Here is a 17,476-nt window from a genome sequence, read left to right on the forward strand (position 1 = left end):
AACGGAATAAAGCTAAAGCTAGGGAAATTAGACCATCAGAACAAAGTCCAGATTTGGCTGGGAGGCCACCTCACCAAGAGCTACTGATCCTCTTGCTGTTCATCAACATACTTTGCCCTTCCTGTCGCAGGACCTTTGCACCTGCCACTCCTCTGTCATCCTGTGATCCTCCTCCCCCCAGATCCCACAAGGCTATTTCAAGTTTATTTCACAAGCTATCTCCCTCAGAGAAGGCCATCCTGACTTCACAGTTCAAATAAAGTAGCCCTGTAACTTCACCCCCACCAACCATCAAATTATTATGTTATTTCTTATTCAGGGCACCTGTCACATGTGAAATTATTGCCTGTATTTACCGCTTTACTGTCTTTAAAAAAAAAAAAAAAAACCTTCCCTGTACTAGAATATAAGAGTGCAAGCCTCTCTCTCTCTCTCTCTCTCTTTTTTTTTAAGATTTTTAAGATTTATTTATTCATGAGAGACACCCAGAGAGAAGCAGAGACATAGAGGAAAAAGCAGGCTCCATGCAGGGAGTCCGGTGCGACACTCGATCCCAGGACCCTGGGATTATGCTCTGAGCTGAAGGCAGATGCTCAACCATTGAGCCACCCAGGTGCCCCAGTCTGTCTAGATTTAAAAAAAAAATCAGCCAAATACTGTCCACAGGCCAAGTCTGGTCCATCTCCTGCTTTTATAAATACAGTTTTATTAAAACAGAGCAACATCCCTCCACTCATATGTCTTCTCTGGCCAATTCGACTTTACAAAAGCAGAGCTGAGTAGTATGACAGAGAACTTAATCTGTAAAGTCTAAAATATTTACTCCCTGGCTCTTTATGGAAAAAGTCTGCTGACCGCCGGGCTGCACAGCCCTGAATACTCAGTATTTGAGATGTATTGGATAGAATGTAATTAACAGAATGAAATAAAGGTCTGGAAGGCGGAAAAATAAGTACAAGGCTCATGGTAGCTTCCCTAGCTATAGAGATAGTCAAGCTAATGCAGTTCACTCAACTTCATATGATATGTTTTTCTCTAAACACCCACTCTAGTGCCGTGTGCCATGCCCTGATATGGGGGAAAATGGCAGGAATAAAAAAGACATCATTCCATTGTTGGAGATTCTAAGAGCCGGTGTGGGAGAGACACTAACGCATAAATTGCCGCAGTTCTAGGTGTGCAGAAGTATGTGGAAAGCGCTGTCAGAGGGCAGAGGAGGGGCAGCTAATTATGTCAGACAAGGAAACAGAAGGAGATGAAGCACAGCATCATTGAATCTATGTCACTTCACGTTGGCCTTGAAGAACATTAATAGTCGCCACTGTTTATTGAGCATTTTCTTTGTGCCAGGCACTGCGTGAAGGCGTATCTCATTAAATCCTTACAATACAATAAATGTATCAGGATAGGTCAGCTTCTGCTTTGTGATGACCAATTCCCACAACTCAATGTCTTAAAACAAACAAGGTTTACTTACGATTCTCATAACACGCACAATACAACTGGCAATGAGTGGGGGGGGGGGAGCATGGGAGTGGGCTGTGTCATGAAGTCAGCGTGTAGGACCTTGGGGTGACAGATGGTTCCCCCACCTAATGAAGCCACTACTTTAATATGAAGCTCCAGCAGTGCTGCCGTAAGAGAGTAGAGGATGGAGAATCACATACTGGTTCTTTGCATCTTCAGCACAGAACTGGCCTGTGCCATTTTTCAGGGGTCCAAACAAGTCATGGGACCACACCCATTCAAGGGGGCTTGAAGTGTACCAGAAGGAGAAAGCAGAAACAATACCTGAGTGTTAGTAATATCTACCATAGCGTTACTTACAAATGCTGGAACTGGAGGCCACCTGGGTGGCCCAGTGGTTGAGCATTTGCCTTTGGCTCAGGGTATGATCCTGGGGTCTTGGGATCGAGTCCTGCATTGGGCTCCCCGTGGGGAGCCTGCTTCTCCCTCTGCCTTTCTCTGTGTCTGTCATGAATAAATAAAATCCTTTTAAAAAGATGATGGAAAAAAAAAAAAGATGATGGAACTGTATTGCAGAAAGGTTAGGCAACTTGTCCAAGTTCAAACCAAGAATGGAGTCTGGATTACAAACCCAGTCTATCTGATGTTACCATTATTCCTTTACCTGAAAAGGTTAACACGATCCTAAAGGTTGGAGAAGAGCTTCTCAAGAAGGGAAGGTTAAAGTGAAGACGTCTCAAAGGAAACAAACAATCAGAGGGGAAAGACCAGCCAGCTCTTGAGGATTGATGGAAAGACTGATGGAAATCTTTAGTGTCATCATTGTGTCCCAGAGAGTGTGATGAGATGAAGAACAGCTATAGTCATGTCATGTCAAGGTTTAGGGAACTTTATTTTTAAATTTTATTTATTTATTCACGAGAGACACAGAGAGAGAGAGAGAGGCAGAGACACAGGCAGAGGGAGAAGCAGGCTCCATGCAGGGAGCCGGATGCAGGACTCAATACTAGGACTCCAGGATCATACCCTGGGCCGAAGGCAGCGCTGAACCGCTGAGCCACCCGGGCTGCCCGGTTTAGGGAACTTTAAGGGGGTATAAAAGTGATGGACAGAACAGGATGCCCAGAACACAATCCATAAACACTATGCTCTATGGACCCTATGGGATACCAATGCAGTTAGCTCCCACCTCCATCCCATCTCAAAGAATATGTCCCCTGAATGAAGTGGTATCTGCCTCTACTGGTAGCGCCAAAATGGCTGGATGCTCTCTTTCTGGCCTCCAACTCCTGGTACATGTTATTTCCTCATCCCTACATGTTCTTCTGGTTTCTTCACCTGGGTAAGTCCTCCCAGTCCTTATGGACTCAGCTTAGACAGCTCCTCTCACATAAGCTGAGTAGAGTTGTGTGCCCCAGAGAGGACCTCCCCGGACCGAGTGTACCTACCTTAACAACAGACCAACTGCACAGTATTTAAGTGCCTTCAAAGGCCCCATCTGGGACTTCTCTATCTCTGACTCCTCAGTACCTAGCAGGGTGCCTGGCACTGTCAAAATTCTTCATAAAGGTCTGTTGAATGAATGACTATATTTGGAAAAAATCCTGTAGTCAAGTGCTTCCCAAACTTCGATGTGTCTATTTATCACCTAGGGATATTTTAAAATCAGATTATGATTTCGTAGGGCTGGGGTGGTACCTGAGATTGTACATTTCCAGTAAAGCTCTCAATGATGCTAACGGACGCTGGTCCACGGACACACTTGATGAACAAGGCTGCAGCACATGCCATGGATGCTCAACCTGTACCCTCTCATCAGTGTGCCCATGAATGCCAACTTGACAGACTGCAGCTGCCAGCACCTGTGGCTCTTCCTTCCAGGTGTTTCTCTGGCTGCTGGAGCCCACTTGGCCCATGCAGATGTATATTAGAAGTGGCTTTCTCTTTCTCTCTCTCTCTCTCTGTGTCTCTCATGAATAAATACATAAAATCTTTAAAAAAAAAAAAGGGGGGGGGGATCCCTGGGTGGCTCAGTAGTTTAGCACCTGCCCCTGGTCCAGGGCATGATCTTCAAGTCCTGGGATCAAGTCCCACATCAGGCTCCCTGCATGGAGCCTGCTTCTCCCTCTGCCTGTGTCTGTCCCTCTTTCTGTGTCTCTCATGAATAAATAAATAAAATCTTAAAACAAAAAAAAAGAAGTGGCTTAGAGTTAACACCCTTCCCCCCAACTGCCAGGAACATCGAACAATCAATGGCTGATGGATACAAGTGTGTAAGTACTCCAGCTCTTTCATTCCTTGATTGGAAAAGCCCGGAGATATTCCCCACAGTATCCCCCCAAGTTTCCCTGTGGGACTGTGTATCTCTCATCCTCACTGGTATCCCACTGGATGGCACTTTTGCTCTTTGCTTTCTTCTGTTCCCACTTCCATATCTATATTGGGAACATCTACACCTCAATGAACCACCTGTAGTCCCATCACTGTCTCAGGGCTCCTTCAGGGGAAACCAATTTAAGTCAGGTTCCTAAAACTTAAGCTGTGTGGTCCTTCTGTCCTTGGGCTTCCATTAGGTATCCATTCATTCATCATTTATTCATTCCACAAGTGGGCAGGTAGTGACAAATCAATCGGTACTTGAGGGTAGGGATGAATTGTGGGTTTTTTTTTCAGCGTTCCTAGTCCCTTGCAGAAAAGTGGACAAAAATACGTCTCTGGAAAATGTTGGCTGGTGAGAGAAGGAAGGAAGGGAAGAGCTATTCTGTCCTCATTTCTTGAATCCAGCACAGGGCGTGGTAGATGGGGCTCTGCAGGCAGTGGTGGAGCTGGGGACACAGAGCACTTCTGAAGAGTGGCATGGCAGTTAGGCTGTCACACAGGTAAGTTCAAATTTCCCTCCTGCCAGTTTCTCACAAGGTACTAGGATTCTCTGTGCCTCGGTGTCCCCATGTTTGAAATCAGTAGGACCTATTTTCAGGGGGTGGAGTTCATAAGGAAGATTAAATGAGATAATGAATGACTAGCAACTCCTCCAAATATGCCTGACACAATGTGCTCAGAACGCAGTAAACCCCGTTACTGTCCTTGTTACCACTGGCTCCCTCTGATAGGCCAGCCCTGGCGCTAAAGCCTGCATGGCTAGCGTCTGAGATGCAGCCCAGAACTGAGGCAGGCAGCACAGCTAGACATGTGGACCCCAAGAGGAAGCCCTATCCTTCCACCTGAACGTGGGTTCTTCTATCACAGAGAAGGTTCTGGAACCAGATAAGGAGGCCTGAGCTCAAATCCCAGCTTGGCCACCAGTGACTGTGGGCAATTACATAACCGCTCTGAGACTCAGTGTCCTCATCTGTATAAGGGGCATAATAAGGGCACCTTATCGTACTAAGGTGATTGTGATGTAGACGTTGCATAGCACGCATCAAGTACCCGACAAATAGTAAGAGCTTGATTACTGTCTGCAGTTGTCATTCTTCTTACGGCTGTTAACACCAGGCCTATGGAAGCTACGGGACTTTAGTTCTGCCAGTATTTGCTCCCATACGTGCATCCAGGAGGACAGGCTTGACTCCTTCAGCTTGCCTGCCAGCTTCAAAAGAGCTCTTCATTTTCAAAGGATACATTTGATAAGTTTGCGAATTTGCATGCTGCCAAAAGCCCCCTGTGGCTTCTGTAGGTCCAGATTATTCTGTTTATTCCTTCAATCACATCTGTCGATTATTGTGTGGAGGCAGCTCGTTTATTATGTCTTTGGCTTCCCAGATGCCCGCTCGAGGCAGCCTTTGTAAACCGTATCTGCCAGCCACTGCCACCAATGAAATGTTGACAGTGGCACCCACGGTCCTGGTCACCCACAGGGGTCCCAAGAACATGTCAGGACTGAGAAGCTCCTGGAAAGAGCCCCTTCTTTTCATCCCACCCGGCACCCCAAGCAACGGGCACTGCCTGTTTCACTATCATTTTTCCGAATTGGTACCAACAGCTGCTTTCATCCTTATACAAGACAAACATAGTCATTTCCCTGTTTTATTATTAACACATTCTGGCATAATTGCTTGGGCTCTCAACTGTGACCTGTTAGAGATTCACTCAGCCACAGAATTTTCAAGGGGAATACAGCATCATGGTTAAAGACCGCAATATGCATTTTTCCCAACCAATTCTATTTGTCTGTAAGCCCCCAAGTCAAATCTCTTGTTGAATTTGTTCAAACATAAATTAATAGTTGAATTTACATAGATTTAATGTCTTATAATCTTTCTGGTCTGGGAATCTATATTCAAGACTAGATGCATCAGCTCAGATATATCGCATTTAATGCTGAAAATAATTTTAATCCCTCTAAAGCCCGATTTTTTTTTGCACATTACTAAGCCCAAGCAGTCAATCCTTTCTAATAAGACGCACAAAACCTGCTGCTGCCAAAGGATAAATACACATTTCTAGGATTTGGGCCATGTGCATGGGTCTGTTTAAAAGAATTAAAGCACAAACAACTTTTGCAAGGGAAATGCCGTCACTTGTTATTCCTGTGTCCCTGTTCCGCCCCAAATGACACAACTGTTTATTACCAAGGCTTATGGAGAGTGCTCGGGAGAAGTATTCCTCTATTCACATCCACACAAGTGTCACCTGAATGAACTCAATTCGTGTGTGCGGCCAATGTTCATCGAGTCCCCGGACAATGCACACTGGCCTGGATGCTGAGCATATAGCAGTGAACAAAACCAGTGAAGCCCCCATTTTCTTGGAGCTGACATGCCAATGGGGGAAGCAGACATGCAAACAAATTCATGCAAACATGCAGACATGCAAACAAATTCAAATAAATAATGTTCTAGCTCTAGACGCCACCTCCATTCTTGAACCTGTTGCTGTGCTGGTCTAAGCCAATGATACTTGCAAGTCATGCTTCCTTCACCCTGCTGGAACCCTGGGACCACCATGATGCAAAGAAACCCAGTCCAGTCTCCTGGAGGGCCGAGAGGTACCCCGGCAAACAGCCACAAGAATGGCGGGACAAGTAAGTGAGGTCACCAGAGCTACTCAGAGAACTGCAGCTGCATGAATGATCCCAGGTGAGAAGAGCAGAAGAGCCACTCAGGTGCCACTCCATAGAAATGGGAGAAATGACAAACCAGTGTTGTTGTGAGGCATTACATTTTGGGACAGTTTGTTATGTGGCAATGGCTAGCTGTAACACCGAGAAAAGCATATCCCTAAAGAGAGATATGGAGTAAATAAATATGAAGGCCCTAATGTAAACTCTACTTAGTGGTGGTGATGAGGAGAGGGGAAAGGTGGGTGGTTTAGGGAACCACAAAGCAGCCAGTGGGACTGGAATGAAATGCACAAAGGAATGAAATGAAGTTCCTAAGCATTCTGAAAAACTTCTAAGGAACACAATGTTCCCATTACATGAACCCATGGAAGCAGTGGCTACCCCCGTCTCCTGCCATCCTCATATTCTGATAACAACAGTTGCCACTGATTGAGGCACTTCTTGTCATCTCATTATTCCTATTTCAGACATGAGGGGATTTTGCTTGGAGAAGAGAAGTTTTATGCCCACCTGGCAAGCAAATAAAGTTCTAACTCCCAAAGTTTATTTTTTTAAAGATTTATTTATTTGAGAGAAGGGGCAAGAGAGGGGAGGGGCAGAGAGAAGCAGAAGCAGGAGAGAAGCAGATCCCCCAAGAAGTGTGGAGCCCGACCTGAGCCAAAATCAAGAGTCAGACACTCCACTGACTGAGCCACCCAGGTGCCCTGCAAAGGCCATTATTTTTTTTTAATTTTTATTTATTTATGATAGTCACAGAGAGAGACAGAGAGAGAGGCAGAGACACAGGCAGAGGGAGAAGCAGGCTCCATGCACTGGGAGCCTGATGTGGGATTCGATCCCGGGTCTCCAGGATCGTGCCCTGGGCCAAAGGCAGGCGCCAAACCGCTGCGCCACCCAGGGATCCCGCAAAGGCCATTAAAAAAAAAAATCACTATTATGCTTCTTATGCTCTGACTCCTTAATCCCTTGCCATCTCAAACACTTGGGTAAGTCCTTCTAGAGCCATGCCTTCCCTATGGCTGTCTTCACAGTACATGTGAGCCTAAGGTTCTCCTTGCCGATCAACCCACTACATCCACTCATGCCAACGCCTTCCACCATATTGAATGCCTCCTTTTCAGGTACAGTAAGCCCAGCTCAACACCACTCAGTGTCACTGCTTTAACCACGTAAAGCCAAATATTGTGTTCCTACTGAATTCCTGGGATTCCCATCTCTTTCCCTACCAAATCCACACAGCTGCGCCTGTCTCTGGTCCTTACCCTGGGTCTGTACCTGCAAATATCTTTGTGCTTTTGCAAAGCTTGCAGGCGCAAGCTACAGCCTCTAATATGACCAAGAATTCTAAGAAATGACTATAATTTAAAGTAGATGCATAAAACTAGCTGGTCAGGGACTGACTTTTGCAGTCTGAAAGGAGGATTTTTGGGGGTTTTTTATATTTTTTTGGTCACTGCTGGATAAATGGATCACATTCCAAAATAAAGGCTGGGTGGGGATAAGCTATTAGATTTCTAGATGACAATATGTGAGCCATCATAGTCATCCCAGGAAGAAGTGTTGGGTAACTTAACCAAGTTTAAGATATTGAAAATTATTTTTTAAAAAAGGAAATATCCAACACTGCAAGACATAATACATTCTTTCTCACAGAGAAAAACCAAGCTGGCATGGATGAATAATTGGGATGTGTGAGACAGCACAGGGATGTCCTTTGGGAATGTATTAGGCATTGTATTTAAGAAAACCAAATTCCTACCATATTTATATTCCAGCCAATTGAGAACGGGATCTAAGGCTCATGCTCTGTTTCCTGAGCCCTTCAGTCCACTTTACTGCCATGTTCCCAAGGTCTACAGACCATTTGCATAAAACTGCACGAGACCCCAACCTGGGATGCTGTGTGCAGCTCATCAGTGATTCATAAGTGGTAGTTAACAAATTCCAAGAGAAAACACTGGGCTATTCATTCTTTTAGCAAAGCTTTGTGGAGGATCTATTACTGATTGGGCACCATGCTCAGTACAATGTTGTCCCTATTCTCAGGTAATGACTGTTTAATAACAGAAAGGTAGCATGTTAATGGTTAAAACAAGGTGTCCTCTGCACTGGGGCAGAACAGGTGCTGTGCAATCACCCATGAGCTCTGTGAGCCCATAACCCTGAAGGAGAGAGTTGGAAAAAAAAAAATAGATGGTCCAGAGAAGTTTCTTGGACTTAATGCCACACTTTGAATCTTAAAGTAAATGTTAATCAGAATAAAATAAATAAATAGATAAATAGAGAAAGAAAGAAAGAAAGAAAGAAAGAAAGAAAGAAAGAAAGAGAAAGAAAGAAAGAAGAAAGAAAAAGAAAGAAGAAAGAAAAAGAAAGAGAAAGAAAGAAAGAAAGAAAGGAAAGAAAGAAAGAAAGAAAGAAAGAAAGAAAGAAAGAAAGAAAGAAAGAAAGGAAGGAAGGAAGAAAGGCAAGCATTCCTCTAAAGTGAACAACTTACCTGAAGCTCAGATTCAGGACACGACTAACGTCTATGGGGCACATGATAGTTTAAGGAGAGTGGGCAGGAGAGAACATTATATAAAGGAAGACTGGCCAGATCACAGATCACGTTGTATGGCATGTCTGAACATTAAAGATTTATTTTTTGGCCGCCAAAGTGCAAGAATCTGTATATTGATAATTTCTAAGGGATGTTCAGCTGATAAACAGTGTCTTTAAGGGGTCTTCCCTTTCTCCTACTTTCCCTTCCCTCATACTCTGCCTGTTGGCTTTTGTCTCTGCTGCTCATCAATAGCTGTCCCAGCTCCAGGCATTTTTTTAAAAAAGATTTTACTTATGTATTTATTTATTTGAGAGAGAGAGCGAGCGCATGAGCAGCGGGGAGGAGGCAGAGGCAGAGGGAGAAGCAGACTCCCCGCTGAGCAGAGAGCCTGATGCAGGCTCCATCCCAGGACTCTGAGAGTGACCAGTGGAAGACAGAGCTTAACTGGCTGAGCCACCAGGCACCCCCCAACTCCAGGCATTGAGATTTAAAACAGGGAGAAGGAAGGAAGGTGGTGGAACCAGCTCCCAATGTCCTCTTCATTGAAAAATCATTTTTCAAACTGTCCCCCCGCCCCTACCCCCCCCCCACCGCAACCAAAGTCTATGTACATCTCATTGTCCAGAAAATGATGCAAGGCCCCTACCTAGTTGCAAAGAAGGCTGGAAATGTAGGAAGCCTTTCCAGTTACAAAGGGGGTCAAACAACCATGCCTGATGTGAGATGTGAAGCCCCCAATTTTCATTTCGGGAGAGAAAGTACTTCTGGAAGATGTGCGGAAGCCACAAGAGTCCTGCTTCTGAATGGTCCTGAGAAATGACATGGGAGTGGGCTAGGGCAGCATGGAAAGTGAAGGGCTTTTTATTTTATTTAGAGATTTTATTTATTTACTCATGAGAGACGCACAGAGAGAGGCAGAGACACAGGCAGAGGGAGACGCAGGCTCCATACAGGGAGCCCGATGTGGGACTCGATCCCAGGACCCCAGGATCATGACCTGAGCCAAAGGCAGACGCTTAATCACCGAGCCACCCAGATATCCCAGTGAAGGGCTTTTTAATTTAAAACTGCAAGTCTGAGAGGGGATGACTTAAACATTCAGTGTAAGTGATCAACATTGGAAATAATGCCAAGTTACACTGATGCCACAAACACAAGCTTGTGTGCCAATCTAGATTTTTCATTATAATATCCAGGTAGCGCATTTGAACTTACAACAGAAGCAGTTATGCTTTGTCTTGTTCAGTCCTGTGATAATCCTGAAGGTAGGGAAAGCTAAAGAATCAAAGACTGGAAGCAGTAAAGTCTCCACCCAAGGGTGACAGGTAATAGCTAGCAGAAGCCTTCGAATCTGGGAGTTTTGGCACCATATCTCCAATACCACATTATCTCTTTGATAGAAGATCAAGGAAGTTGAAAGATACTGAGAATATATATGATGCCTTAAAACATATTTGCATTTTATTTTATTTTATTTATTTGAGAGAGAGAGAGAGAGAGAGAGAGAGAGAAAACATGCAGGTCCATATGAGCAGGGGGAGGGGCAAAGGGACAGGGAAAAGCAGACTCCCTGCTGAACAGGGAGTCCAACGTGGGGCTTGACCCTAGGACCCCAGGATCATGACCTCAGCTCAAGGCAGACTGAGCCACCCAGATGCCCCAAAGTATCTGCATTTTAAGGGTACAGGGTCTGAAGTCAAAAAGCCCTACAGATCTCCAAATTTGCATAATCCTACTCAAGACTTTTCAAGGGTATTTTTGACTCTACACAAATTTCACCTTCAATGTTGATATTAGAACCCTATTGAATGGAATTGCACTCTAAGTACTGCTATGAAAACAAAATAAATTAGTGTATGAAACATGCTCAGCACCATATCTGTTACGGAGTGAGTGCTCAGTAAATGTCTGTTGAATAAATAAATAGACGAAATAGGAAGAACTTATTTACTATGTGCTGGACATTGTACTAAGTCTTTGCATGCATAAATTCATTGAAGCCTAGGAGATAAATGGTAGTGCTTTGGCTTGATTCATAAATGTGCTCTTAGCCAGTATACTATACTGCCTCTTATGTACAATAAAAGAATTTACTGTATCTTGGGTGCCATATTTAATTTCTAAGACTGAAACCACCATTGCATAAATATTCCTGTGAACTGTATCAGGGGTTCTAGAGACCCCTTGTCTGGTGTTGGGCATCCATTCTGATATCCTATATCCCATACCAAAGAACCTCCAGCTCATCAGCCAGAGCACAAGATTCCAGATGACAGGAAGACAACAGAGCATCTCTCCTTAGGATTGCCCTGCAATCCAAAATCTAACACTCCCTCATCTGGAATCCTAGGTAGTGTGAGTCAGAATGGTGCTAAGAAATAGTTCATCCAAATATTTCCTGAGGACTGAGAACAGAAGCCCAGAAAGGAAAGCCACTTGCTCAAGATCATGCAATAAGTGAGTGGCATGTGTGGGCCCAGAGCCCAAACCTTCTGGTGCTGAAGTTTCTACATTACTCAGTGCTGACTTTCCCCAAACAATTCTTCCCTCCATGTTTGTTGGTCCTTCCTTCAGTGACATCAAAACCCAAAGACAGCAAGACAAGGCCCATTGGAGGAGGACATGGGAGATGCATTTGGCCCAAGTCACACTTTCCACCTGGCCTCAACTTGAGACTTCTGATGAATGTTCCAAACAGTGATATGCTACCATGATTGAAACAGGAAGAGGTACACTGCAAGACAGCAAGGTTAGGGGTGAGGAAAGTGAACTACAGCTCAGAATTGAAGGGGCTGGATCCTGAGAGTGAGTGTTTCACCCTGGGCTTGGGCCTGGTGCAGCCTAAGCTTCAAACCCGAGTCCCATGATTGGTCTCTGGTGTTCTACTAATGAATGTATTTTAAAATAAAACCTCTAATTACCTGGTGATGAAGCAAAACTATATTATCTTGTATTTTTATTAGTAAAAGCATTAGACATAAACATTTGACATGTGCCACCATTTTATAACTGTCTGGGAATTTCATGATTTTTTTTACATAAAGCAAATGCCTGCAAAACTGTAAGTGCTCTGAGCTTCTCAGAAGTGGAGAGGTCTCTAAGCACAGAAATAGTTTCTTCTTGCTCTGGAGTCTGCTCTGGGTGTAGATGCCTCAATCCCTGCCCCCTGCCCTCCCCCATTCACTCGTACAACAGTGCTTGGAACCTCAAGAAAGATGCCCTCAACTTTCTCTCTCTCTCTCTCTCTCTCTTGGCCTTCCAAGCCCAACCCCAGGTACCCCTCATCCCTTATCTACTCCTACTGACCATTCCCTCATGTGTTTCATGGGCCTCCTTGGATCACAAAGATTTTTATCTCCAGGTTTATGGAGCTCTGTGTTGGGGCGCCAGTGGGGCTTCATGCATAATTAATGACAATCCCCCTACACATGTTTTCTATTAGCAATTCAGGCTCTTTCAGGACTTTTTAAAACATACTTTGCAATTCGCCAAAATTCTAAGAGGCATTTAAATAGGAAAAATCCATAAAAGCACAGAATGTCTGGGGTTTCTGGAAGGAGGCTTTAATGAAGAATTTCTCCCCAGAGGAGCATTTCCTGAAATGCTTTCTGCTCTGCACCACAAGTGTCTCCACATGAGTACAAGACTAAATCTCAGGTCTCCTCAAAAACAATGTCAATGGAATTCATTAAAAAAAAAAAAATGGTCCCAGGTTACCATAACAACCAAGGTTCCAACATCGTGTTGACTAACTGCAAAGTGATATGATCAGAGAGACCAGAGCAGAGAACAAAAGTATCAGGTTGCCATGGCAACTGTGTATACAGAAAATGGAGTTGTTTCAAGGGGGAAGTTTCCAGTGCGAAAGTAAATGTAAAGCATCCTTCTAGAGTGAATGATCACCCAGGAAAATTTCTCCATGAGTCAAGAGTTGCCCCATCATTTTATTTGGTTGGCAAAGCTCTATGACAAAAGCTGTATCAGTTAGTTATTGCTGTATAACAAATAATCTGAAAACATAGTGACTTTGAACAAGAACCACCCCCTCCTCCCTGCCCAAGGAGTCTATGGATTGGCTGGAAAGTTCTGTGCATCTGGGCTGAGCTCAGGTTATCTGTGCCAGGTTCATATGATTTCATCTGGACTTGTTCAAGAGTCTGCAGGCACTAGCAGGTCAGCTGGGGGCTGACTGACCTAGGAAGGCATCAGCTGAGATGACTTGGCTTTGCTCCACATAGTCTTACACCCTCCAGCAGGTAATCCTGGATTTGTTTCTCATGGCCAAAGCCAGACCTCAGAAAACCTCTTGAGCTCTTGAATCAGAACAGTCAGACCATCATTTCTACAACATTCTACTGACTAAAGCAAAGCACAAGACCAGCCCAGAATTAAAAGATATGGAAAGAGACTCCATTTCTTGATGGCAGAGGATGCCACAACCCATTGCAAAGGGTGTGGACAGAGGCGGGAGTTGGTGGATTGGAGGCATTTCTGCAAACAATATGCCAAGAGGCCAACTTTTACATATAACATCCCCTTGAGCTCACACACAAAAGTTGAATGTGCAAAAGGCAAACAATCCACCTACATATTAAAAGGCTTCCAGAGAGCAGAACAATATCGTAAAATGTCAAATGAGAGCTCATGTATTAGACACGATTTTTGATCATGTATTTCCAGGATTTTGTGCTTATTCTTTAATTTTTTCCCTTCCTTCAAAACCGAACAGAGTCAAGGGACCACTTGAACCCCACAAGGCATGTAATTGAGGCTGGATAGGAGATTGCTGCGACATTCATTCATCAGCTGATGGAGAGAGGCAGTTTGGTGAAGTGATTAAAAGTGTGGGTTTTGAAGTCAGGCTGTCTGGGTTCCAATCTTCTCTCAAACCCAATTTACATGTATTTTAGGTAAGATGCCTGACCTCCATGATCTTTACTACCCTCATCTGGAAAATGTGGGCAGAATATTTTATTGATCCTAAGATACACTTTTCACTTTTCAGTATCTTTGAAATTAATTGGGTTATATAACTGATGCCACATTCAAGACAGACATAAAATGTCATGTGTCCTATTCATGGCATCTTAGAGTCAATAAATATGGTGGCGCCTGCCTCAAGGGTTGAGTTAATCTATGCTGATTGATTAGAACAGTGGTCTATTCCCAGTAAGAGCTCAGTAAATGTGAGTTAAGAGGAGGAAAATTCATGTTTGGTATATGTGTAGGTGGTTTAGGAAACCAGACATATAATATATGTACATTCAAGTTGTGCACAGTTTGAATGTTTGGAAGATGAGGACAGTGTGCATCTGCTTCTGCACGGAGCCTTTCTGGGAGAAGTGGATAAACTGAACTTCTGTGATTACTAGTCAGTGCTTGCAACAATTTTTCTTGACTGCATATAACCCTCCCATTAACCACGGGAGGGCCATGTCATCTGCCCATTTTACTGAAGGATCAGTGAAGTGGGAAAGGTATGGTTAGGGTCACATCAATTAGTGGCAGAGAGAATCCACATACCTCGATTCCAAACTGTCTTCATTCATCTCCTGAGACAGGAAGAGGCAACAGAGGTGAGCATGAGGGATTCTTTGTTTCAATGCTCAGAATTATTGTGTTAAATGTGAATGTGGGTTGGTAGGCCGTCAATGCTGGTTTGGAACCTCTCTCTAGAAGGTGTTCAGAAGCAGTAATTTGACTGGAAGCAGGCCTGGGAGCTTTGTGCTATGGGCTGAATGTTTGCATCTCCCTCAAATTCATATGTTGAAATTCTACCCAAGGGGATTAGATGATGAGGGTGGAGCCTCATGAAGGGGATGAGTGCCTTTATTAAAATAGTCCCTAGAGTCTCCTTCTACCATATGAAGTCACAGCCAGAAGATGGCTGTCTTCAATGGCCCCTCGCCAGACACTGAATGTGCTGGCACCTCGATCTAGGGATCCTGTCTCCAAAACTGAGAGGAATAAACTTCTGTTGTTGATAAGCCACTCTTTCCCATGACGCTTTTTCAGGCAGCCAAATGGACCAAGACAGTCGTAGACAATGCTTACACAGGAAACACACAATTTTTACTTAGGTAGTGTGTTAGTTTGGGGATGGGTCGGAAGTTGTCAATAGAGATTATGGTGGACAAAGCCTCCCCTCAAGGCAATCAGTGCAGCCTGTAAGATGCTATAAGCTCTCCAGCTCTCAGATCCATGTGCTTACAAAAACCTTCTGACCCAATCAAACTAGAGTTTGAGAGTCCCTAGAGTCCCCACATGGCTTTACCTGTGTCTGTACCCATGGCCCTTGGCACAGACCCTGTTGCTGATTATTTACTGCCCAATATCTACTCATGCCTACACAATCCCACAGGAACTCATTCCATCTGTACATCTGGTGGCTTACTCAACAGATGTCTCTGAAGTACACACACAGCCAAACCAAAGGGTCTCCTTCCTTCAGTCATAGGATGACTCTGGAATGAGATCCTCATTCCAAAGCAAGAAGCAAAAAATCATCTGGAATTTTGCAGAGCCAAGTAGGCAAGAGGAATTCAGCTCTGTACTCCAACTGCACCCTCGCAGACACATGCTGTTTTTCTATAATTAACCTTTCATGTGTCTCAACATGGCAGCTGCTGGTAGTGAGACCCCAATCAGGTACATTTGTATCTACCAGAGGCACAGGTGCCTGCTGGGAGTCATCCAGGTTTCCTGTAGATGCTCTGTGAATGGGCAGAAGGAAAGAGGAAGGAAAGGGTAGAGACAGCAAAGAAGAGAAGGAATGAGGACCAATGGACCAAAGGAGGAAGAGGTGAACACTTTCAATCTTCGTTCATTTCAGAGGTAGCATATTTCTTCCCTCAACTAACATAGCAAATATAAACTGATGCAGTGATAATTTTCTTCCATGGGGGAAACATCTTAGTCCTTTCAAACTACACTAACATAGTACTACAGACTTCTAAACAGTAGACACTTATTTCTCACATTCTGGAAACTGGAAAGTTCAAGATCTGGGCCAGCATGGTCGGGTTTTGGTGAGTAAACTCTTTCTCAGGATGCAAGCTGCCAACTTCTCATTGTGTCCTCACAAGGCAGAAAGAGAAAGCTGGCTCTCTGGCCTCTACTCATAAGGGCACTAATCCCATTCACAGGGGCTCCACCCTAAATGACCTTATTACTTCCCAAATGCCCTACATCCCAATGCCATTACATTGGGATTAGAGTTCCAACATATAAATTGAACACATGGACACAAACGTTCAGTCCATAATGAACCATCCACTAAGATGTTCACTCTCTTGCAGAAAAAATACTCTTCACCTCCCTTAACAAATTCTTTGTTAAGGGCAAGAAAATGAAAATGTGATACATTAGGTAAGTGTAGCCTATCAAACAATTGGCTTACTTCCCCTACCTAGCTCATGAGAACACTTTGCTGCCTTTGCTCTTACCTCCCATACAGGTGTCCACATTTAAAGCAGCTCCTTGCAAAGCGAGTCTTGAGTGGGTCTTCCTCTGTCTCGCATTTTGGGTCTCTAGTCTCTTTATGAGATCTTAATGACATGGCACGTCATACTCAATACTCAGTCCCGGTTATCATACAACATACTTTCAGAGAGATCATCTCAAACAACACCCTCAGAACTTGATGCTAATCTATCCAGCTGTTTTGAATGATGTCATAACATAAAAACAGGCAGAGATTTATTTTATTATCTGGGTAAGATGTAGATGGTTGTCTTATTTTCCTCTTTTCTATCACAAGTAAAAAGCTAGTGCAAAGTTTTGGTGCCTGGTCTCCAGTTTTTCTCTCTCTGGACTTCCTCATATGGGGACCCGCTTTCCATTTATGTCTGGTCTCCTATAACTAGGCTGGTGTACAGAGATTGGACACCAAGTCCTTCAGTAAATGTTAAAAAATCCATGGGCATAATTTTCTCTCCCCTCCTTTTTTATCTCTTGCTTTGTGGTTTAATCTCTGCTGATGGTCTGCCCTTACTGCACTGTTTTTTTTTTTTTTTAAGATTTTATTTATTTATTTATTTAAGCATGTGGCGGGGGGGGGGGGGGGGCAGAGGGAGAAAAAAAGAGAGAATCTGAGGCAGACTCCATGCTGAGCACCTAGCCTGATGTGAAGCTTAATCTCATGACCCTAAGCTCATGACCTAAATTGGAATTAAGAATCGGATGCTCAACCAACTGAGCCACCCAGGTGCCCCCCCTTACTACACTGTTCTAATCCAACCTCAAATTTGCTTTAGTAGTGGCTATGGAGTAAATAGCCAAATACATAAGAATATATTTCTAGCTGGCATCTTGAGTCCTGGGCTATTCCTGCTCTGTCCTGGCCTACACCTTCTGCTAGATTTAGTCCCTCAATCTTCATACTCAAGAACCTACAAGGATTCCCCATA

General features: G+C 44.0%; 1 protein-coding gene across 1 annotated transcript in view; it reads right to left on the reverse strand.

Moving 5' to 3' along the window:
* HS3ST4 (heparan sulfate-glucosamine 3-sulfotransferase 4) overlaps window positions 1-17,476 on the reverse strand; it is a 398,224-nt gene that overhangs the window by 41,139 nt on the left and 339,609 nt on the right. The gene's annotated exons all lie outside the window — the stretch shown is intronic.

Source organism: Vulpes vulpes, chromosome 3, assembly GCF_048418805.1.
Source record: "Vulpes vulpes isolate BD-2025 chromosome 3, VulVul3, whole genome shotgun sequence".
In the NCBI taxonomy this organism is placed as follows: domain Eukaryota; kingdom Metazoa; phylum Chordata; class Mammalia; order Carnivora; family Canidae; genus Vulpes; species Vulpes vulpes.